Source organism: Sorex fumeus, unplaced genomic scaffold (genome assembly GCF_029834395.1).
Source record: "Sorex fumeus unplaced genomic scaffold, SorFum_2.1 ptg000037l, whole genome shotgun sequence".
NCBI classification, from domain to species: domain Eukaryota; kingdom Metazoa; phylum Chordata; class Mammalia; order Eulipotyphla; family Soricidae; genus Sorex; species Sorex fumeus.
The window spans coordinates 59,955,406-59,980,785 of record NW_026606094.1 but is presented as its reverse complement, the minus strand read 5'-3'; the positions used below and the strand labels follow the sequence as shown (position 1 = coordinate 59,980,785).

At 41.2% G+C, this 25,380-nt stretch overlaps 1 protein-coding gene across 4 annotated transcripts in view; it reads right to left on the bottom strand.

Annotated features, from left to right (window-relative positions):
• Positions 1–24,864, bottom strand: part of HDAC9 (histone deacetylase 9) — a 1,023,935-nt gene extending 999,071 nt beyond the window's left edge. The window contains exon 1 of one of the 4 annotated variants that reach the window (XM_056118063.1): positions 24,797–24,864. The gene's annotated coding sequence lies outside the window, so the exon portion shown is untranslated. The remainder of the gene's footprint in view (positions 1–24,796) is intronic. The other 3 variants (XM_056118067.1, XM_056118065.1, XM_056118064.1) reach the window with 3 other exon arrangements.
• Positions 24,865–25,380: the final 516 nt, after the last annotated feature.

Here is a 25,380-nt window from a genome sequence, read left to right as displayed (position 1 = left end):
TACTTATATAAAGCAGAGAAGGGGAGCGGTGGCAGCAGCAACATCTGGTATGATGTTTGCTTTAAAATACGGTTCCCAGACCAGTCACCATTTTTTCCATAAGATTAAAAGCAAAGAACTGTACTGGAGAGATTGAACAGAGGATAAGGTGTTTGACTTGCATGTGGCTGATTGGGGTTCAATTCCTAGCACACCATTTGGGTCCTTGTGCTCTGCCAGGAGTGATTTCTGAATGCAAAGCCAGGAGTAGGTGCTGAACACAGCTGGGTGCAGGCAGGCAGGCAGGAAGGAAGGATTCTGAAAGCAGTATGGAGGATAATTAGAGGATCTAGATAAGACAAGAAGTACAGTCAGGCTGCTACTGAAAGTGATCCAGGGGAGAAATCAAGGTTGTTTAACTAGAATAATATTACTACTTCTATGCAAATAAGGAAGTGGAGTTGATTAAGATAGGTAAGGAAAGAGAAAAAACTTTTAGAATAAATTATACAGATGATGTATATCAAATGCAAATGCCTAGATCAGATAAATTATAAAAATACATTAAATGAATGTTAGTAATTGGGAGTAGTAAAGACTATAAGTGGCTGGACTAATTAGAAGTAGCTATAACTAAGCTCTATCTGCCTAGTACTATGGGGAAATAGGTGCAGCATTGTCATATTTTTCTCTTGGTCAAAAAATAAATAAAAATATAGATTTTATTTTGGATATCCTGATTTTTAAAGTATTGTTAATTTAATATTTCTTTAAACTGTAATATAAACAAAGCATGCTTTTAGCTTCCAGTTTGCTGCTTCCCTAACATGAAGAAAAAGGAATTATGAACCAAGAGTCACATGCCTATAAGAACAGATAGATTAAAGAAGAATGAATAAATGATATCAAACGGAGGAAATACAGAAAACTCTAAGGTCATAATATTCAAGATGGTCAGAGAAGACAGATTCCAAAAGAGAGAATGAAACAGCATAAATGGCACAGGAAGTTGTTTAGCTATGGGGAGTAAAAAGTCCATGGACAAGTACAAAACAGAAAATGCAGAGATACAGGTCAAGGAGAGTACCTGGTCAGTAAACCAAGTAAAAAGCTAAATAACTGACATCTGTCTCTCTTTGCAACCTGTAAGTTTTTTGCAAGAGTCAATATAAAGATTATATGCCTTAAATATTTATTTCTCAGGGAAGAGCCATTTGGATTTACTTCTTTTGTTTTCTTAAACTCATACTTAATGAATGATACTAATCCAAGTTTTTGTTTGTTTGGGGGCCATATCTGGAGGTCTCAGAGCATAGTCCTGGCTCTGAACTGACTCCCAATAATGCTATGGAAACGTATGTGGTGCTGGAAATTAAATCAAGGTGACCAAAGTGAGAAATTAAATCAAAGTGAGCAAGTCAAGTACCTCAGTCCTGTACTATCACTTTGACCTCATGGACTATTCCATTTTTAAAAGAGGCCCTTTGAAGAAGTTTTCATCTCTGTGATGCATGATCACTTGGATCTTACAGGATTACAGTTTTAAAAAAAATCGAAATTATAGTTATAGCCAACTACTAAGTCTTACAACCAAAAAACTGAGACAAGTATGTTTAAATAGTATATTTAGGTTTGCCTCTATGAGACAGTGGCTTCACTGTATCACTGTATCACTGCCGTCCCATTGTTCATCAATTTATTCGAGCAGGCACCAGTAACATCTCCATTCATCCTAGCCCTGAGATTTTAGCAGCCTCTCCTTACTCGTCTTTCCCACTGCAGCCGTATTGGAGGCTCTTTCAGGCTAATGAGACCTGTTATTGATACTGTTTTTGGCATTAAAATACAATACGGGTATTTAGCTTTGCCTCTATGTGACAGTAGCTTAGGCAAAATCAAAGCTACTTCCCAGTTCACACAAAACTCTAAGCTGCTATAGCAGCTCTGCCTCAGAACCATCATTGTCCCAGGCCCTTTATATAAAACTTGTTGCTCTGCTACCTTTAGAAATATAGCCTCTTTAGCAAGGTATAAGAAAATACTAATCACATCTACATTCCAAAAGGTGAAGTAAGGGGCTGGAGTGATAGTACAGCGGGTAGGCTGTTTGCCTTGCATGCGGCCGACCTGGGTTCGATTCCCAACATCCCATATGGTCCCCCAAGCACCGGCAGGAGTAATTCCTGAGTGCAGAGCCAGGAGTAACCCCTGAGCATCACTGGGTGTGACTCAAAGAGCAAAAAAAAAAAATTTTTAAAAAGGTGGAGTGAAATTAGAGTACTTCCTACACACACACACACACACACACACACACACACACACACACACCATTCCCTGTAAAGGCCCATCTGTAAGTCTCACAATCATTTCTGCTTACCTTCCATGGCCAAAACTTTGCAACATGGCAAAACTCCTACCTACATGTGCCATTGAGAACTGGTGTCTTTATCCTGTAGGGATGCACCCCAGTGAAAATTTAGGGATTCTGAGGATGAGGGAGAGAAGTATAATGGAAGTCAATAGTAGTCGCCAACATGGAGTGGCGTTCAACTTTTTTAACTCTGTTCTTAACATTCTATAAATAATTATATTTTGGTTCAATTTTACAAGAGAATATAAATCTGGCCTAACCTTTATGCTTAAATACTGGATACAGCAATGTAACATTGCCACAATTTTGGCTTCATCGTGCTGGTATTTATGACAGTGCTGGAGAAAGTTAAAGTTAATTTTAATGTGTTCTTACAAAATTATTTTTCTAAGAATTCTAAAGCAACTCTAATCTTCTTGCCATGCTTAACAACTAGCTTTCAAAAGACTACATTAAAAACTCAAATCATAAAATAAAAAAAATCATTGACATATTCCTACAGCATATGGAACCATACCACCTCAAGGATTCTTTAAAATTAACACAGTCAATTGTGCCTGTGCTGCCAGAAAATTCTTGAAGTAACAAAATATATGCACTATAGCAAGATGTGCTCCTGAATTCTGACACTTGGTTCTCATATTACTTCACAGTACTATATTTTATCATTCAAATACTACAGAATACTAAAAATAAAGTAGTCCACAGTGTTTAAGTTACTACTATTTGATATCTGAACAATGCCTACCCATGAACTATTAAACCTAAAGAAATATAAAGAGGAACAATCCATTAAAAAAAAATAAAATTCAACCAAGAGACAGTGCAAAAGGCTGGAGTGCATGTTTTGCATGCTGGAGGTTTGGGTTCTCTCCCAGAAAACACTCCATGAATAAAGAAAGAGACAAAGGGAGGTAGGGAAAGAGAAAGAGAGAGACAGACAGACAGAGACAGACAGAGACAGAGACACAGACAGAGAGCACCAGAGCCAGAAATCTCCAATTGTTTCCCTGTAGTACTCAGTAGAATACTGATCTGTATAAATATGTAAGGAAATAGCCCATGGCAAGAGAAAGAACCATCTGTGAAGATTATAGGTACAGTATCTAGTACTATACGAGGCTGGGAATTATGCCTTGCTCCCACCAAACTAAGTGGAAAATCCTATGACTTATGGATTTGTTGGGTAGAGTACATAGTAATGAATCTTAAAATAAGACCTCCAAGAATCAAGTTAGCTCCCAGTATCTGAGATAATCTAGAAAAAAAATTCTCAAGAAGACTTATAAGGATACAAAAATATCTAGTAACCTACAAGAAAAATCTCACAGGGTCTGGTATTCATAAAAATTATCAGGTATGAAATATTTAAGAAAGTATAACCTACAAGAAGGAGAAAAAAATCAACCAAAATTGCAGAGAACTAAACAACATATTAGAATTTATAGAAAGTTAAGAGTTATGATAAATACAGTTCTGAAAAATAAATTCTAATAAATTCTAAATGTTCAAAAAAGTTAAAGTCATGGATGATTCTTTTCTTTAAAATTACTTTATATATTTATTTTGGCTTGGGGCTGGAGTGATATCACAGCAGTAGGGTGTTTGCCTTGCATGCGCCAGCCTAGCCAAGCTGGGTTCGATTCCTCCGCCCCTCTCAGAGAGCCCGGCTAGCTACCAAGAGTATCTCACCTGCACGGCAAAGCCTGGCAAGGTACCTGTGACGTATTCAATATGCTAAACACAGTAACAAGTCTCAAAATGGAGATGCTACTGGACCCGCTCGAGCAAATCAATGAACAATGGGAGGACAGTGTGGGCTGGAGCGCTAGGACAGTGGTAGGGCATTTGCCTTCCGCGCAGCCAACCCTGCCGAGCCAGGTTCGATTCCTCCGCCCCTCTCGGGGAGCCTGACAAGCTACTGAGAGTATCTTGCCCACATGGCAAAGCCTGGCAAGCTGCCCGTGACATATTCAATATGCCAAAAACAGTAACAAGTCTCAAAATGGAGACGCTACTGGACCCGCTCAAGCAATTCGATGAGCAATGGGAGGCCAGTGTTTGTTTTTTGTTATTTTGGCTTGGGGGCCACATTCTGGCAGTGCACAGAGCTTACTCCTGGCTCTCAACTCAGGGATCACTCATGAAGGGGATCAGGGAACCATATGTAATACCAAGAATCAAAGCTGCATCAGGCATGTTCAAGACAAATGCCCTATCCTCTGTACTAACTCTCTGGCCCCTCATATAAAACTCTTTTTTTTTTAACTGAATCACCATGAGATAGTTACAGACTTACAAACTTTCATGATTATGTTTCAGTCATGCAATGAGTATCCATCCCTCCACCAGTGTCCATTCTCCATCACCAACGTTCCCAGTATCCCTCCTACCACACCACCCCATCCCACCCCCCCACCCCACCCCCCCAACTCTATGGCAGGCACATTTCCTCTTACTATCCCCTTTTGGGTGTTACTGTTTACAATACAGGTACTTAGCAGCCATCATGTTTGGTCCATTGACTACTTACAGCACACATCGCCCATCTCAAGCATTCCCTCCAACCATCGTTTACTTAGTGGTCTCTTCTCTATCCCTGTTCCCTTTTCCCCCAGCACTTGAGACCAGCTTCCAAGCCATGGAGTGATTCTCCCGGCCCTTATCTCCACTGCCCTTAGGTGTTAGTCTACTATTACAAGATTCTTAAAGCAAGTTCACATGTCAAGTCAAATTACAGGAGAAGAAAGATGCAATGTTTGCCAGGGAAGACACTGACTATAATTACTGTAGTAAACATGAAGTCCTAGAAACTATTCATATTAAAATATAGAGAAATAAAACAGTTCAGAAATACAGAGAGTTCTGAAATATATGTAACTGAAGTTCTTAGAAGAAATAAGTAACAGGCACAAAAAAAAAGAGAAGAAGAAATAGCAACTAATTTTCTTTCAAATTTGGTGAAAACTATAAATTCACAGGTCCAATAAGTTTAATTAACCAAAACACAGGAAACACAAACAAAATAAGCTGTACCAAGACACATCATAAAACTTTTCTATGCCAGCGAAGAAGAAAATACTTGAGGACAAGCTATTTCAAAGAGGATCAAAACTAAGAAAGAACAGCAGTAAAGTTCTTATAAAAAAAGTAATGTAAGTTAGAAAAGTAAGTTAGAAATCAATTGAACACATCTTTAAAATAGTAAAAGAAAAGAAACTGTCAATCTACAATTTCATACCCAAACAAAATATGATAAAATTATGGTAAAATGAAGATTTTCAGGCATGAAAAATCAAAGTATCTCATGACCAGCAGATAAGCTATAAGAAATTTGTTAAAGATAGTACTTTAGGAAGAAGAAATATGATGTTATTTGAAAATTGTATGAGAAGCTGGAAGGAATATAGGAAATAAAAATCAACTATATGAATTAATACCATAAACTTTTATTATGTGCATCTCTTTTTAATTGCTATTTAAACTAAAACAATGTAGTATGAGGTTTATAAGATCAGAAGAAAAGCAGAATAGATATGAAATAAATTTTACTGTTTTCAATCATTTCTTGAAAATTATAGATCACATAAAAAATTTAGATCTGATATTCTAGATAAATAAAAACTATAGTCATTATCTTGGCATACCATTACACTAGTCTGTATGTTCACATTTGTCCTTTTTTTTTTCTTACCAACAATGGGAACGGTAAAGTGAGAGAAGGGGGCTTCCACAGAAGAGCCTGGCATGCAATTAAAAAAAAAGAAAAAGATCATGATGTTTCACTATTAAAATTTTTTAATAAAAAAGAAGTACATTCCTGAACCCTAAAAAAAAAAAAAGAAAGAAAGAAAAAGTAAAATAGGGGCTGTAGTGATGGTACAGCTGGGAGGGCTCTTGACCCAGGTTCAATCCTAAGCATCAGATAGGGCCCCCTATGCACCAACAGGAGTAAAGTCGAAACACTATATTTTAAATATGTAACTTAATTTACATTTATTGCATGTGCTTTCTTGGAGAAAACTAGCGACAAGACTTCAAAAGTTTGAGTGCATCAGCAGCCTGATGGTGCCCTCAGACTTCTAGATACCCCAAAATTGCTGTTGTGCCTTTGGCCAGACCCCAATAACTTGAGGCCATCCTTATCAAGAAAGCAAACAGCCAAAAGTTAGGTATGTGGAGACATACCCACAAACCACCTCCAGCTCAGCTATATAATTGAAGGAAAGGCCTCACTGGTTCCTGATCAAACTGCTTAACACTCATAGTCCCAGAGACTCAGAAACAAATCTCAGAACCTAGCAGCTTTTAGCAGAAATGCGTCTGGTCCCCACAGTAGGTTACCGGCAGCGGGCCACCCAAGGGGTAAAGGGTGCTGTCCCTCCACCTGTTCCCTCTTGGCGACTTGGCAGCATGGATCCCGTCATCCTCCATAGGCCATTGAACAGTCAGGTTTGGGCTCACAGTGACAAAACACATGGGACCTCATGGGATGGGGGTGGAACCCTTTCCTCCCCGCCCCAACGAGACCCCCAAGTCACCGCCCACAAACATCCTGTCTGCCTCCTGATGAAGCTGCTTAATGGCAATGATCCCAGAGACTCAGAAACAAATCTCGGAATCCATCAGCTTTTGGCAGAAATGCATCAGGTCCCAGCAGTAGGTTACTGGTGCCCATTCCCCCCAGTTGGGAATAAGTTCATGCCTTGGCCTGTTCCCCCTGGAGGCTCAGTGGCTGCCATCCTACAGAGGCCACTGGACAGTCAGGTTTGGGCTCGCAGTGATGAGACATGTGGGGTCTCACAGGATGGAGGTGAAGCCAGCCCTTTCCTTCCCACCCCACCGAGACCCATGGTCGCCGCCCACAACCAGTGTCTTTGGCTCCTGATCAAGCCACTAATGACCAAGATCCCAGAGACTTAGGAACAAATCTCGGAACCCAGGAGGTTTTGGCAGAAATCCTTCCAGATTTAATTGTTAAAATTTCGGAATTCCAAAATCACATGACCACTACTGCGGCCGCGCAACATCATATGTTATTCATAACCATAAATAGAAAACAGTTTATCTACAGTTCAGCAGATTTGAGAGTTGGGGTAAATTCCAAATAATGGTGGTACTGGTGTCAAAATACTGAATGTAATCAAAGTAGAGAGAGAGTAATGTGGAAATCATATGCCCCACAGGTAGGGAGAGGGTATACTAGAGATGGAGGGTATATTGGTGTTTTTGGTGGTGGAAAATGGGCACTGTTGAAGGGACGGGTGTTTAATCATTGTATGACTGAGATTTAAACCCAAAAGCTTTGTAACTGCTCTCACAGTGATTCAATAAATAAATTTATAAAAAAGAAAAAAAAAGACTTCAAAAGTTTGCTCTTATTAGTAAACAAGTTAGCTCACAAAGTTTGGAGATGATTTTTCTGAATTTTTAAATAAAAGTAAGCAGTAATTTCTTCACTGCAATGCTAAATTCGTCAAAAAGTTATTTTACAAATTTGAAATGTTAGGCCATAAATGACACTTGTCCCTAGAAGACAAACACATGGCCCACAATCATATAAAAAATTGTTCAACTTTATTTATTAGCTAAATGCATATCAAAACCAGTGAATTTTCATTTCATGCCTATGAGAATTGCCTACATGAAATAAAAAGAAAACTAACTCTTACAGACCATATATGAGAATGCAAATTGATAACAATAAATGGAAGTGTTATGGAGATTCCTAAAATCTTAGCATGCCGGGGGTTGCCTTGCATGCGGCTGACGAGGGCTCAATTCCCAGCATCCCATATGGTTCCCCGAGCACCACCAGGGGTAATTCCTGAGTGCATGAGCCAGGAGTAACCCCTGTGCATCGCCAGGTGTGACCCAAATAGCAAATAAAAAAATATCTAAGCATGCCAATAATATATCACCCAAAAATACCAATGAGTCCATTTCAATTATTTTTAAAAATATTCAACCCCTTTACTCATGGTAGCATTATTCACTCTAGTCAATACACAGACTCAATCTATCGTCCATAAACAAGTAATTTGGTAAAGAAGCTTTGGAATACGTTTGGCAAATTACTCCATCTTCTACACAATGGAATACTATGCAGCTATTAGGAAAGATGAAGTCATGAAATTTTTTTATAAATGGCTAGTCATGGAGCGTATCATGCTAAGTGACATGAGTCAGAAAGAGAGGGACAGACAGAATGACTGCACTCATTTGTGGGATATAAAATATCATAATATGAGACTAGGGGCTGGAGCGATAGCACAGCAGTAGGGCGTTTGCCTTGCACACAGCCAGCCTGGCCGAGCCGGGTTCAATTCCTCCGCCCCTCTCGGAGAGCCCGGGAAGCTGCCGAGAGTATCTCGCCCGCACAGAAGAGCCTAGCAAGCTACCCGTGAGGTATTCAATATGCCAAACACAGTAACAACAAGTCTCAAAATGGAGATGTTACTGGGCCCGCTCGAGCAAATCGATGAACAACGGGAGGACAGTGTTTGTTGTTTCGTTCAATATGAGACTAGCACCCAAGGACAGTAGAGACTTCTATAAGAAAGGGTGCAAAGGGGCAGAATGATCAAACAGTGGGTAAGGCACTTGTCTTACACATAGTTGACCCAGGCTTAATCCCTGATACTGCATATAATCCCCCTGAACACAGCCAGGAGTGATCCCTGGGCACAGAGCCAGGAGTAAGCCCTGAGCAGAATCAGCCGTGGACCAAAATCCAACAAAATGAAAAAGAAAAAGAAAAGAGGAAGAGAATGTAAGAAATGGGTAGAGGGGTCATTACTGATAGTGTGCTGGCACCGTAACTGCTGGTGCCAGTAAGACTTAAATGCATTCAGACATATGAAGCCTTGCTCCCAAAATGTTATAGATGTTATAGCACTGTAAACTAATGTTAAGTAAATAATACATGATTTAAAAATAAGTATATAAATGAAGGTTTATCAGAACCATTTGAACAAAGCATATTTTAAAAAAATGGAGCCTACGGTAGTGACTCAATAAGAGTTCATGCCTTTCGAGTATGAGGCCATGGGTTCATTCTCTGGCACTGCTCACATCATCAAGTGCCACCCACTGTGTATCTCCCAGCACTGCAAATCTGCAGTCTTTAGCACAGTACAGCCAAGTGTGTGCAAGTATGGCAAACAAATATGCAACCTCTATATATTGCAATAACAAAGGGATGAGAAAGGGGTAAACTGGGTCAAACACTAAGAGATTTCAAACGTATGTATCAGGGACTGGAAGGTAAACGAGCAGTTAATCAGACACATGCTACACGTTAGGCATGGACCTGACCCAGATTTGATTCCCAGCATCACATGGTCTACCATGCTATCACAAGATGCAGTCCAGGAAACTCCTAAGCACCACTAGGTATGACCATCAGTCTCCTGGGGTGCAGAGGTATCCCGGGGCTGCAAAGCCAGAGAGCAGCATGTCCTTGGTTCAAACCACCGGCCTAGTTGGCCAAAAAATTGCTGGGAAGGACCCCTTCCCACCTTCTCCAACCAGCCTAAAATGAAAACAACGAATAACACACACACATTTAAGTATTTTTAGGAGAATTTTTATAAATCAGGTTAGGAGAGAAGACAAAGAAAAAATCAGTGTAAGCCCCGTATCATTAAAGGAAGATAAAAAAATAATAATAATAAGACCCAAGCACATCTGGTGTTCATAAAATGGTATGTACACAATTCTATATATTGCTATTGGCTTTTCTCCTATTTTTTGAGAATTCTTCAAAATTATATCTACAAGTTCTCTCAATGAGTAGCACTGTGCTAGAATTAAAATGTAAATAAAGAAATACAGAGAAGATATATCTTTTGCATAGTTAGGGGAAAATAGGTTCCAAGATGAAAATCTAGTATGGACAAAACTGCCTTGGAAAAGGGGTTAACTCAGCCAAAAAGTTTCATTTACAGTCTTTTGTGTATATAGCCCTGAATAGAAATTCTGTTGCACACCCAAGTTTGGGAACTACTATGCTAGACTGAAAGAAAGAACAAAAGGCCAGTCTCTGTGCTGAAGTCTGTGCATTCAAATCCTACTATATAAGACAACTATTAAATCTCCAAAAGGAGAATGAGTAGAAAAGTGTAAAGTAGTTCTGCTTGTCAGCATAATTTATTCAAATTTATTTAAATATTTAAACTCCATAACCATTGCAAATTGCTAGATTCAGAGTTCTTGAAATAATCAAATGAGACAATTTATATGAATAATACGCAATAATAAGATTCAATAACATATGATGGATTTTAATTCAAATCTTGCTCTAAAAGAGTCAAAAGTCACATAAAAGATCTCATTTACCCACAGGAATAAATCTCTGCTTTTCAAACGGACATCCTGCTATATTGATTTCAGAAATTTTTGCCACCAGTTGAGGAGCTTGTTTGAGATTGCATCTTGCATAAAAACTGAGTTATAGAGCCATGGAAATAGCTCAATGGTCTGTTCTTTGCAAGCAGGAAACCCATAACTGATCCCTGGACTGCATAATCTCCTAGAGCACTGCCAGAACAATCATGGGCACTAAGCAGGGACAGCCCCTGAGCACTGCCAGGTGGAGACCCAAAACAAACCAAAAAAATTAAATTATAATACAACAACAGTTTATATGCATATGATACTTCCTTTATATGAGGGAAGGCAAAAAGACAGAAAAAAAGAGAAAATAAATCAACAGAAGAGAAGAAATATTCAAAGACATTTTAAAGAAAATTTAAATTTAAAAGCTGATCATAATATCAATGGACATCAAGCACAGATTCTAAGAGCATTAAAGTTGGTGCTAACAACATAATGATGACAATATAAATCATCTAAATTTTAGTTATTTATTAGAAAATCAAAGGGTTAAATTCTGAGAAAATTATAAGGAAAATTGAGCCATTAGAAAAACATCAATCACACAAATCACAAATCATCCTGTTAGTCGTCGATTGCCTCGAGCAGGTCCCAGTAGCGTCTCCTTCATCCTAGCCCTGAGATTATATTCAAGGCTCTTTAGGAGAATGAGACCCATCATTGTTACTGGTATTTGGCATATTGGATACGCCACAGGGAGTTTGCCAGACTCTGCCGTGTGGGCAGGCTACATTCGGTAGCCTGCCAGTTTGTCCAAAGTAAGAATGAGATAATAAGATGTCATAATAAGATGTCGTGCGGCCGCGCAGTTCAGAGATCTGGTTTTTATAGTCTCTGAGTCTTGGCCGCTGATGGGATTACACGGCGCCAGGGGGCCAGTTGGTGGGTGTGACCCCCGCCTACTGGAATTTGGAGGATCTGGGTGGAGGATGCTCGGCCCCAATCCGGGTAGGTTTGGAGATCTTGGCCCCGGAACCCGCGTGACTTTGTCCCTCTGCCAGTACCTTCATGTGTGCGAAGAGTGGTCTCAGCATGGTGGTGGCTGGTCCTGGAGGTCTTTGAAAAACATGTCTTACATATATATATGCGTGTGTGTGTGTGTGTGTGTGTGTGTACGTGTGTGTGTAAAACTTATCGCTGGAGCGATAGCACAGTGGGGAGGGCGTTTGCCTTGCACGTGGCCGACCGGGTTCGATTCCCAGCATCCCATATGGTCCCCTGAGCACCACCAGGGGTAATTCCTGAGCACAGAGCCAGGAGTAACCCCTGTGCATTGCCGGGTGTGACCCAAAAAAATAAATAATAAAAAATAAAATAAATAAAAAATAAAAACTTACCTGGTAAAGTGGTCAGCATTGGGCCTTTAAGGAAATAAAGGAGTGATAAAAACCAAATCAGATAATGAGATGTGTGAAGTAATAACACTACTTGTTGGTCATTTGAGGGGAAACATAAAACTACTGTGGTGAATAGATAGTTGTTAAAAGAGCTTTAATTCACTTTATCTGTTTAATTAAAGCTCCAATAAAAACATCACATCACAACCAAAATTTATAACAGTAATGGAACATTGGGGAAATGAGTTTGAGGTTTGAGAATGGAGGCACAGCAATGGGTCTATGCTTCCTAATAGCCACAAAAACGCTATTTTATAAATAAAATGTATTATGTAATTCAGCACAATTAAGCTCCAAGGTGGAGAGATAATGCAGGGAATAAGGTGCTAGTTTTACCTGCCTCTGACCCCAATTCAGCAGTTTATATGGTTTCCCAGAGCCAAGGCCAGGAATGACCCCTCAGCACAGAAACTGCACACCACCAATAAGGCCCAAAACACTCTCCACCCTGACCCACCCCTGCAAAAATTGTACATTCAGACTCGTGGCCTCAGTCTACTTCTCAAATTCTTAAAGTCACATGTGTAAAATATATAGACTATGAACACCATCACAGAAAATTCTATGGAATAGCACAGAGGTAAACGATGTTTAGAAGTCCCCAGTATAGCAAAGATAAGAGTACAAAGAGCATACATACTGCGGGCTAGAGTGATAATACAGCAGGAAGCGCATTTGCCTGGTACATGGCCACTCAGGTTTCTATTCCCGGTACCCCTTATCATCCCCTGAGTATGCCAGGAGTGATCCCTGAGCACAAAGCCAGGAATAAGTCCTTAGAACTGCAGTGTGTGGCTCCGCCAGGAAAAGAGAACCTATATACAGCAAAGAATTCATCTATTATGTCCTTTAGAAGACTTACTGAAAATTTTTCATCTAAGAGAGTTATGTTAGGTTGGCAGAGTTCACAGGTTAAAACAAATAAGTCCTGCTCTTAAGGACTTCACAACAATAGAAAACTATAGCATATGAACAATTGGTCATTCAATATTAACTGGGCACCAATCATCAGAAATGGAATGGAAGGTAGTTCTGATGGAACTCGGTGCTGTGAAAGAAAACAAAAAATAGTAACCAAAAACCAAAAAAAAAAAAAAAAAAAAAGGTACTCTCTCCCCTCAAGGACTTAATACCGGAGTCTGTGTACTTCAAATTGAGATCCATGAGTTTGATATACATTTTTATTTCCATTTTGGATATTCATTAGAATGATATTTAAACACATAAATACTGAACCAGAGTGATAGTCCAGGGGATAAGGCACTTACCTTACATGCTGCCAACTCTAATTCTATCCTGACACTGCATGTAATATTCCAAGTAAGCCCAAAGTACAGAGCCAGGAGTACTGAGTACTGCTGGGTGTGATTCCAGAGCACAGGTACTGTGGTCCAAATATTCCCCATTTAAAATCAAATATAAATGTACTTGAATTCAGTTCTGAATAAGCAACTTAAAACTAAATAATAGAAGGGGTTAGAGAGATATTACAGCGGGTAAGGCACTTGTCTTGCATGCAGCTGGACCAGCTTCTATCCCAGGCACCTCGCATGGTCCCAAAACACCACCAGGAGTGATCTCTGATCACAAAATCAGAAGAAAACCCTGAGTACTGCTGAGTGTGGCCCCAAAACAAAATAAAAATGACTCAATATTGTCAGTGAATTTTTATCCTTCTATTTTCCTTTTGGCAGTCACAATAATTGGTGTTCTCAAGCAAGTACTAGGTGAGGGCCAAGTAACATAAGAGTTTACAGTTTGCGAAATAAAGTCTGATCTGAAATAAGGTGAGGATGAATTGAGTTGCAGAACACATGGTAGCACAGGCATCCAAAAGTACATGCATGATCGGGATTAAATCATCATTTGGAGTGTGAAGGTGATGCCGAATACTATCTATATAGTTTCTCTATACAATCTGTTCCCCATTCTAGCAATCTCTGAATATGGCTTACACATTTGATTTAAAAGTCAATAACTCTGCATTGCTCATCATGTCTTCTAGACAACAAAAATGTCATAAACTCTCAGATGATACCTTGTTAGACAAGACGTTTGAAAGGGATTTCCTGAGATAGTTATGGCAATATATTCAGGGTCAGCCAAGTGAAATCCCTATAGCACCACTCTGGTCAGCTCTTGCTTATTTGTTTGTTTGGAGACGGGGTGGGGCAGTCACACCCAGCAGTGTTCAGAGGCTACTTCTGGTTCTGTGTTCAAGGATTACTTCTAATGGTGCTCAGAAGACCATATTTCGTGTTGGATATGGAACCAGGGTTCCAGTGCACTTTTTAAGAGGACAAGCTGCATTTATATTACTATGAAACAAAGAGATAAAATAAGAAACTTAGTGAGACTACATCTTCATATTCTCTTTCCTCTTTTGATTTTTGAGTCACTCTTGGCTGTGCTCAGAGCTTACTCCTGGCTATACGCTCAGAAATCACTTCTGGCAGTACTTGAGGGATCATATGGGGTGCTGGGAATCAAACCTGGATCAGGTGTATGCAAGGCAAGCACCTATACCTTCTGTACTATCTCTCCTGCCTACATCTTGATATTCTTAAACAACATTAGCAGTGTAGTTTCAGCTACATGGCATTATTATTTTCAATATAATTATTAAATTGTTCAATTAATTACTGTATCATTAAATCAACATAATTCATACAACTTGTTCCTTTTAATTTAATCAGTTCTCTGCTCACATTTAATATCTGCTCATTGATTTGGGTTGTACAATTTGTGAAATCTACAGGTAAAACTACTCTATTTTACTTATGTTCATCATACATAACATACATAACAAAACTAATTTAGGTTCTAACTGTGTAGACCAGTAGACTTCTCTGAGATCAAAGTGTTCTTCCTGTGGCACTTTGTTCAAAGATGGTTTTCATTCGGTGGCAGACACTTCGCTTCCCCTCCTTTCCTTCAAGGTATAAGAGAGACTGTGGTTCTCTAGTGGGCCACAGAGAAACTGCAGATACCACAAAATGCACATGTAAATCAGCTAACCTACCCAACATACTGCTGCACTTCAAAGGCACAAAACATTTGAGGCAATAGAACAGAAAGGATTTACTCATAAAGTAACCTGTTTTTATTTTCTTAGTCAACCAATATTAAAATTTATGAGAATCACTGGAGGAATTCAGAAAATAAAGAGACCATACCTAAATCAGAGGAAGCGTTACAAAAGAGTTGCGCCAAGAGAGGAACACATACCACAACGGAGTTAAGACAGAGAGAAGGCCGCTTCCTTGAGAGCATCCCCTCCAAATAAAATAGCAGAGTCATGAACATCTGATTGTGACTAAGTACAGTCACTGAGAGTTCTGGAGGCTGTTGATTCAGATAATGTACTAAGAATGCTAGCTTGAAATAAACCTGTGCTATTTAGCACTCTTTCCATTACACACACAGCAGAAACTCAAAACACTGGAAGACTCTTATTGTTTGTTACCTAACTTCTAACCCCCTTTCCCTGACTGGCACTCACACAGGCATATATATATATAAAGCATCATGACTTTTCGTAGTGTGCTGTTTTATTTTCTCATCTGGTTGATCCCATTAGCTATGATTTAAGCCAACGTTTCTGAATTGAGGGTTACTTGGACCCCCCGAGGTCCTACTGGATAAATTTCAAGAGGACCATGGGTAAAAATCTCATAAATTGGGGGCCACAGCAAGTGATGATGTAACCAACCAGTACGACTGAGAGATCACTGTCACTGTCACTGCCCTCCTGTTGTTCATCGATTTGCTCAAGCAGGCCCAGTAACGTCTCCATTGTGACAATTGTTACTGTGTTTGGCATATCGAATACGTCACGGGTAGCTTGCCAGGCTTTGCCGAGCAGGCGAGATACTCTCAGTAGCTTGCCGGGCTCTTCGAGAGAGGCAGAGGAATCGAACTAGGGACTCGGGTCAGCCATGTTGGCCGCTTGCAAAGCAAATGCCCTACCCACTGTGCTATTGCTCCAGTTCAACTGAGAGATCACCAGAAGGAAATAAGGCCTGGATAAAAACACTCAGTTGTAAAAAATGTAGGTAAACACTGATTTAAGCCACTTGCTAACTCTATGTTTAGGTTTAATTTTTTTTTATTTTCTGTTTGGGTTCACGAATGGAAGTGTTCGGGGTTTCTTACTGTTTCTGCACTAGGGGTCACTCCTGGTGGTACTCAGAGGACAACATGTGGCACCAGGGATTAAACCCAGGCTGATCATGTGCAAGGCAACTACACTGTCTGTTGTACTATTGCTCCAGTCATGGTGCTTAAATCTGTAAAAGGCATGGATTGAAAACATAAAGGTAATAAACACAGATTAGGTTCACACTATAAGGTTCACACTGGTAACATGCTAAGGAGTCTGGATGTTTAGAATCAAACTTGCTAAGGAGTCTGGATGTTTAGAATCAAACTTGACCTGAGTTAAGTTAGAAAATTTTTTTAAAAAGTGTATGAAAAAATATAAGCCTATTTCAAAACTTCCTGAGCTACAGCTTGCTCAGAATGAGGTGACTCTAGCTGACCCTAACTGGGCTGAGGAGACCTCACAACTCCCCTCTCTGAGAACAGTCCTACAACGAAAGGAAAGATGCCTGAGCACAGATGAGGCCATTCCAAAGTCTCTCTAGCCACAGGTGAGTGGCCTGATGTAACACAGTCCAATCAGAAGCCTGCTTCAGGGTATTTAATTTTAAATCTTTCAATTTTGACTCAGATACCCAGGGAAATCTTTAAGTATTCCTTCTACCATGCTGGGACATTGGGTACAACTCATAAAATGAGCAGAATACAGATGAGTCCCACACTGAGCTTGTATTTTACAGTAGAGCAGCCAGGGGATCTGGGTCAATGACTCTGATCAATGGAACTATATCTACTTTAAAGAAGAGATTTAAGTACATAAAACAGAAGGAAAAAAAGTAGAATGTCTATGAATAGAATTCAGAGAACCACAGAGTAGAAAGGGGGCTGAGTAATAGAAGAACAAAGGAGGAATATCTCAATAGACTTTTCAAGTAGATCAAAACAGTGGCATCTGCTAAAAAGGCTACAGAAAGAACCCTGTGGTCAAAGAGGCAATGAGAATTCATAATCTTCCCTGATTGTGTTTAATAGTAGAAATCTACATATAGGATAAAAAGGAGAGACAAAGCTTTTTTGTTTCGCCAAAATGTTAAGTAGAAATAAAAATACACAGCCTCCACTTCTGATTCTTACTTCTTAGATGGAAAAGAGAACTAGCTGTACTTCCTGCCGGGAAAATAAAAGGCAGGATACAGCACATGCTCTCGCTCCTCTCTTTAACCCTCGTCTTCCAGTACCCACTTCTCTCAAGATAAAGGAAGGGACCCAAGAGCAGTGGCAGGACTGACATTCACTTCAGTGAGAAATACAAGCTAACCGCCCCCCACCCCCCACCCCCAAGCTCCACTTACTATGTGTATAAGAAGTGGACTGCAAGCTTTTGAAATCAACTCTAGATTCAAATCCAGGTACCACCCCAGCTGAATGACCCTTAGCAAGATGCTTAACCTTTCAAAGTCCTCATTCACTGGAGGGAAAAAGAAGTGTAACCAGGGAAATAGGAACTTGATCAGACCAGTGATGAGATATAAATTATATCAAATCATTCCTGAAAATTACTTGAAGCTCAGACTGTGCTTAATAGACACCACAGCCAAAAAGCTGCAGAACTAGGTGAGTCTGCCATTCTACCATGGTTTCCAGCTCTGTTCCCTCCTGAAAATTAAGGAGGAGGCACACGGCAAGTCACCAAATCACCATACTGGTTTCCTGTCATGACTGGTGGCACCCATCCCTTAAATATACTTAACATGTGGAAGATATTAGGGTCTAATTAAATCAATCTCGAGACTAACATATGTGTTAGTGATTCATCTGTTTAAAATCTTCTACCCCTTTCTTTCCATCATCATTTCTAAATGGGGCCTCACTACCACCATTCTTCTAAATCCTAAAAGATTTTTCTTTCTAAAGAGATGAATGACTCTCATTACTCTCCAATTCAGTCCCATCTCCAGATGGTCATCATGCCTTTTCTGGTCAAAAGCTTAAGCATTTCATCAAGCAACCATTTGCTCACATTTCTTCTCCTTTCCATTGGACACTTGTCATTTTTATGGCCATAAACAAATAAACCTTATTATTATATATAATAATCTCTCTTTTAAAAAAATTTTAATGAATCACCATGAGGTACAGTTACAGACTTAGAAACTTCCGTGCTTATGTTTCAGTCATACAATGAGCGAGTACCCATCCCTCCACCAGTGCCCATTCTCCACCACCAATGTTCCCAGTATCCCTCCCACCCCCCACCCTATGCCCATCCCCCCACCCCCGCCTCTGTGGCAGGCACATTCCCTTTTACTCTCTCCTTTTGGGTGTTATGGTTTGCAATACAGGTATTAAGTGGCCATCATATTTGGTCTATAGTCTACTTTCAGCATGCATTTTCCATCCCGAGCGAGCCCTCCAAGCATCCTTTGCTTGGTGGTCCCTTCTCTATCTCAGCTGCCTTTTCCCCCAGCATGTGAGGTCAGCTTCCAAGCCCTGGAGCAATCCTCCTGGTCCTTATCTCTACTATCCTTGGGTGTTAGTCTCCCATTCTGTTACTTTATATTCCACAGATGAATGCAGTCTTTCTAGTCTTTGATGGAGTAGCTTCCCTCTCTTTCTCTCTCATTTCACTTAGCATGATACTCTTCATGTCTATCCAATTATATGCAAGTTACATGACTTCGTCTTTTCTAACAGCTGCATAGTATTCCATTGTGTAGATGTACCAAAGTTCCTTTAACCAATCATCTATTTCTGGGGACTCGGGTTTTTTTTTCCAGATTCTGGCAATTGTAAACAGTGCTGCAATAAATATACAAGTGCAGATATCATTTCTACTGTACTTTTTTGCATCTCCAGGATATATTCCAAGAAGTGGTATCATTGGCTCAAATGAAAGTTCATTTCTAATTTTTGAGAAACGTTCATATTGTTTTCCAAAACGGCTGAACCAGTCAGCATTCCCATCAGCAGTGAAGAAGAGTCAGCTTCTCCCTTATGACACAGAATCCACTCTACAAACTGGTGTGCCATCACAACAGCAGCAGTATATCATAGAATTAGTTATACAGAATGATTTGGTCATTATTTCTGATTGAGTGGCTTCAGGTCTGCTGATTACTCCAGAGATTCTATGAGCTACTTAATACGGTGGCCACATCCTAAGGTGACCTCAAAGGAGTAATGTCCTTTTATAGTCCCCTCCCCTTGAGATTGGTTAGAATATGTGACTTGCTTCTACCTCAAAAGTGATAGATGGTGCTAATTTGATTAAATCACTTATATGACAAAGGACAAGTCGTATCACTCTGTGTAATCTATAAGATCATCATGCCATAGTAGAACAAGAGACTCTTTCTTGCTGGCTAAGTTGCCAAACTACAAGAGTGCGCATGGAGAGTCACGTGGCCAAGAACTGAAGCCATTTCTAAAAGCAGGGAATAGCTTCCCACTGACAACCAGCAAAAAAATAGAGTCCTGGTTCCTAAAATTGCAGGGAGATGAAGGTTCCTGATGATCTAAGGACAGCCGGAAGCAGATCCTTCCACAAATGAACATCTGATAAAACTGTAGCCCTCCTAATTCCTGGTAAGTTCCCTGAGCAAATGATTCGGTTGATCTAAGTGTGGACTCAAAAGCAATGACTTTGAACAAAAATTCTTTAAGTTGCTTTAAGTTACTGAATTTGTGGAAATGTTTTTAAAAAAAGAACCAATATCCTTTATGAAATATATGTAGTGCCTAAATTAACTTGGTGGTTTTTAACAATTTTCTACCGTGTATCTTAAGTGATAACAAATCATATCCTCTGTAAGAGGCCATTTCGAATTCTGCTCATCACTATTCTATTCACACTAGACTAGTCCACATCCATCTTCTTAGCATAGATCCCATATGCGTGGGAAGAGAGTACCACTTCCAGGAACTCCAACTCTTTTCAATCTCACTAGTAACATGCTAAACTTTCTGATAGAGCAAATAAAATTTCCTTTCTTTGAGGCTCTAAAGACTGCTTAATTTTTATAGTAAATAATAAGCCACATGAATCATGACTTATTTTTTTACAGCATTTCACATTTTAAATTATTTGTACAAGCTCCTATACATTTAGGGAAAAGGACAGTAAAAAAGTATATATGTTAACTTAATAAGCAGTTCCTACTACCATCTGCTTATTCAAAAATTCTGAGCATATTTTTTAAATATAAATTCCTTTGCATAAGTTTATATGTTCCTATTCTTTATAAAATTGCATTGCTTTCTCTGCATCATGGGCAATTTCTTCACTTTTGCGGGGGTGGGGGGATGGCGTCAGATACACCTGGCAATGCTCAGAGGTTACTCCTCGCTCTGTATTCAGGAATTACTCCTGGAGGTGCTAGAAAGACCATATGGGATGCCAGGGATCAAACCCAGGTCAGGTATATACAAGGTAAGCATCACACCTGCTGTACTATATCTCTAGCCCCATGTCTTCATTTTTTAAAATCTAACGATACTATATCAGGAACTCTATCACATTGGCTGTTTCAAATCCCAAACAACTACCCTAAAAATATCCCGGTGAATATGAAGGAATAGGGATCTGGGAGGATGAAGTAAAGCTTTCAGGGTAACTTCTCTTAAATAAGAATTGCTGTTCTTTTTCTAAGTCTGATTTGTTCAGATACAAAATCTAAATAAACAAAAAAAAACTAAACCCTTACATAAACCTCTGTTCACTTTGACTTCTCTAAGTCAGGCAAACAAGTGGAGCCAGAAAGAGAAGACAGCTGTCTTGCTACTCAGAACATCATCCCTAATCAATATTGGCTGCTTATAGAGCAGGCAGAAGGCCCATTACTACTCTCTGTCAATACTGTCTCCTCAAAAATCATCTACTGAGTTCTCTCATTTACAGGCCCGAAGATCTCCATGCTTGGCATCTGCGCTGATAAATTTCGAAGAAGTTTTTACCAATAAGAGGGCAGCACATGGCTGACTAGTGTTACAGTCACCATAAGGGCCCATCCCCTTAAGACTGCATTAATCCTGATATAAAATCTGGCCAGCACATAAACAAAATTGAGCACTTTAAAACTTCAGGAGGGGTGGAGTGATAGCACAGTGGGTAGGGCATTTGCCTTGCCCGCGGCCAACCCGGGTTCAATTCCCAGCATTCTATATGGTCCCCTGAGCACCGCCAGGATTAATTCCTGAGTGCATGAGCCAGGAGTAACCCCTGTGCATTGCGGGGTGTGACCCAAAAAGAAAATAAAAAACTTCAGGAATAACAAATTTATGAAAATGTCATCCCACAACCACAGAAGCAATTGCTGTTATGATTAAGATACAGGAAATATGGATCTTACCTTAGCTTTACAGTGATTCACCCAAGTGTAACCTTGGATCTGTTAGCACCTGCCGCCTCCTCTCAAAAATATAAACACTAAGTCTTCCTACCCACCCCGCAGTTGCTTTAAAGAGTCGATTGGAAGGGAAATTGTGGATGTGCACAATAAGATTTAAGTATGATGTCTTTATTGAAAAGCAGAGATTTCAGGTGATGAAATCTTCCACCGACTCAAATTGTAACATAATCATAAAACAAAAAAATCAATGAGGCAAAATTTTTTAAAACTCTATTTGGATAAAATAACAAAAATGTTCACAACTACAATATTACAATAATGAGAAGGTGCAGATGCTACAAACAGAAGGATTTTATGATGTCCATATGTTTCTCGAACCACTCTCCTTGTTAGCTATTTTTCCATAGCTCTATTTAAGAAGAACCTATACCTTCCCTACTGAGCGGGTGTATGTTACAGTATAACATGTTGTAATATTTAAACAAATTTAGAATAGAAGTAATTTAATAAAAAGAAAATGAAAGCTTTATTACCCCAAAATTCACAGATGCAGCTATTAACAAAAATCTGAAATGCAAGACGTCATTTAAACTTTGAAACAAGATATCTGGCTAGCTTATTTTATGATTTAAAACTCCTTAAAACCTAAATATATCTGATATATAAGAGACATATAGCAAGAAATTTTTCATATACAGTGGCAGTACCTTCATAAAGCAATTCTGTCAGCTATAATAATGATCATAAAAAATCATAAAAGTCTGAGGCAGTATGTAAAATCACCTTTCTCATTTCAGGGCTATCATTATTTTTACAAGTAAAAACAATTTAATATCCCAAACACTTCATAGCCAGAGGGTTTAGTTTGACTTTGCAGTAATACCTGGCCTAGTAGGCTGAATTTCAGAAAGAAAAGGGCAGGACGAATGGTGATTAAGAAGAAAAAAAATCAAAATTCCTCCTACCAAATGATACTTATTTGAAAACTCAACTTCCATTCGCAGAGCTATACCTCACCTAAGAATGCCCTTTCTTTAGTGAAGATGATGCATTCAGTGCAGAGCTAGAAAACATCTCTTCCACATCAGAGGTTACACCGAGGTGCCCCACTCTACAGGCACCTGTTTGTGACCAAAACACATGAACGCGCTTTTTCCTCACACGAGAAAGGACATGTCCAAGAAAATTCTTCTCTCTGAACATCTGAAAGCCTCGTTCACACAAAATGGGTGAAAATTACTGAGAAGAAAGTTTTACAAGTGATTGCATTATCTATCTTTTTGGAAATACAATATTCTTATTAAGCATTTTAAACACGAATTCTTTCCAGAAGGCACATTAGTGCCTTGGTGTTTGGATAATTAAATTGGTCCAAACTAGAATACTGGTTTGAAAGCAAAAAGAGGACTAATTATCTGTGGTAAAAAGCCAATATATTAAACAACATATTTTCAGTCGCAATAATTTCTACAATAAACATCCAAAGTACCAAAGAGTAGTTCAAAAGATTTCCTTTCTAAACATGATATTTTAATTGTCCTCATTTACTAACTGCAAGCATTCTGTGCTGTTATTAATTACAGGATTAAAAAGATTTCTAGAGAATTAGAAAAAATAACACCCAGACTTTTTCAAATGTCGAAAGGTTTTCTTTTTAAACTATTTTAATTATTTTTTTCTTTAGTATAGATTCTCTATATACTTACTCCCTCTTGCTCGATTTCAATGCCTGCAAGGTTTAAAAACATCATTGTATTCCAAATACCTGTGATTCCCAATTCGTACTTACCCTCTGTATGAAATCTCTACACACCATGAGTATTTATTTATATAAGCATTGTTATATGGGGGGGTGTTAACTCTTCGTTTTCTCTTTTTTGAAAGATGTGACTTCTTAAGCAAGGCATATCCCATTCCCCCATTTCACACACATCCAGATACACACATAGAAGCACATACAACGAGATATCTGTAGAGAACCCATTTCTTGCAGATTTCACAAAAACGCTCCAGTTATTGAACCTAAAAGTTTGCTGGAGGAGTTAACATACCTCCCTGGCAGGGCAAACAAACGCGACAGCTCTTCCTGCAATTTGAGAGCACGGGAGATTCACTAGAGCACTTGCACCCCCATAGAGCAGGAAGCGGTCCCGGCTCCCTTGGCACTGGCCACCCCTGCGACAGTCTCAGAGCCTCCGCGGTTGTCCGGAGACCGGCGAGGTCCCCTTGAGCACACCGTGGACGCAAAGGCCTCTGACACCAGCGCCTCTTGCTGCAGACAAGTGGGCGACGGCTGCCAAGCCAAACAAACGCAGCCCGCTGGGCGCTCGGGGAACGCCCCCGAACTCTCCGCCCTCGCATCCCCACCGTGACACCCTCGGGTGGCGTTTAGTGAACCAGTTTACCTAAATATGCCTCCGACTCATCACTCTTCCACTGGCCTACGGAACGGCGATATCTCCCAGCCTCCAGGCTCCGGAACTTTTCTCGAAACCCCAGTCTCCTGATGTATATGGACTCGGAACTGAAGTCCCCCCAAGAAACAGACAAGGTCTCCCCACCCCCGCACCCCACCACTAAGTATCACTCCCCTCCAGCAACACGTTGGTAGCACAAACTTTTCATTCATAACTCGGCTGCAGCAGCAATTGAGTATGTTCGGGAAAGAGGGTGGGGGGCGGGGGGAGTCTTGCCCCGACCCTTGGCCTCGACTGGACCAGAGATGCCACGGTCTGCACCCCGCCCCCCCCCCAAAAAAAGACTCCTGGAGCCGGAACTTTGACCACAGTTACCTTCAAAGCTCCCACGTCTGGGTTGCAAAGATGTAAGGCAAGAGGTGTAGGTTCGGGGACTGGGATGCTGCGAACCTGGGGGACCCCGCCGGGAAATTATTCGGCGGCGCAGAGGAGGGAACCCCATTAGCTCGCACTCGCTGGGGCTTCTCCCCCACCCCCACCGCAGAGCACCCGCCGGGAGACCGGTCCAGGGTGCCACTCACCTCCGCCCGCTCGGGTTGTGGCTGTCGCGCCCCGTTCCGCGCCGCGCCAGCGACCCCCTAACTTCTCCCCCGGCTCCAAACAGCCATCTTTCGAGGCGAAGAGAATGGCGAGGCAAAAGCCCACCCGCGGGGGGCCGGGGGAGGTGCCGGGGGATGCGGGGAGGTGTGCGGGGAGTGGAAGTTGGCTCCGCCGGCAGGGACTTACCGGGAGCGGCGGGCGCGGGAGCAGGAGCCGGCGGCGCGGGCGGCGGGCGGGCCGGGTTCGGGGCGCGCAGCGCGGGGTGCGGGACGCGCCGCCGCCGCCGCGGCCGCCGCGCGGGGGGAGCTGGCGGGGGGGGGGGGGGCGGCAGCGGGCGGCTGCGAGCTGCGAGCTGCGCCGGTGGCGGCGAGCGGAGGATTTGCTAAAAATAGCAAGTCATGGGGAGGGGGTGCGGGGCGGAGGTGGAAGGAGACGGAGAGGCCGGGCGGGAGCCGGGGCGCGGCGGGGCGGGGCCGCGGGAACGGGAGGCCGGACGTGTGGCGGGAGCGCGACCCCCCGAGGGCAGGGGCCGGGGGCCGGGAAGGGGGACCGGTGATGGGACTGGGGGCTCCCGGGCGTGCAGTCGAAACGCTGCGGGGACTGAGCCTCTGGGGGTGGCGCGGGGGCGAGCTCGGGGGCTCGGCCCCGCGTTGGTTCTTCCAGGGCGCAGGGTCCTGGGGAGCCGCGGACGGCGCCGGGGAATTGTGCAGCGAAACGCACCGGCCTCGACCCGCAAGGTGCGGGCCCCGCAGCCACGGCGCGCTCCTCTC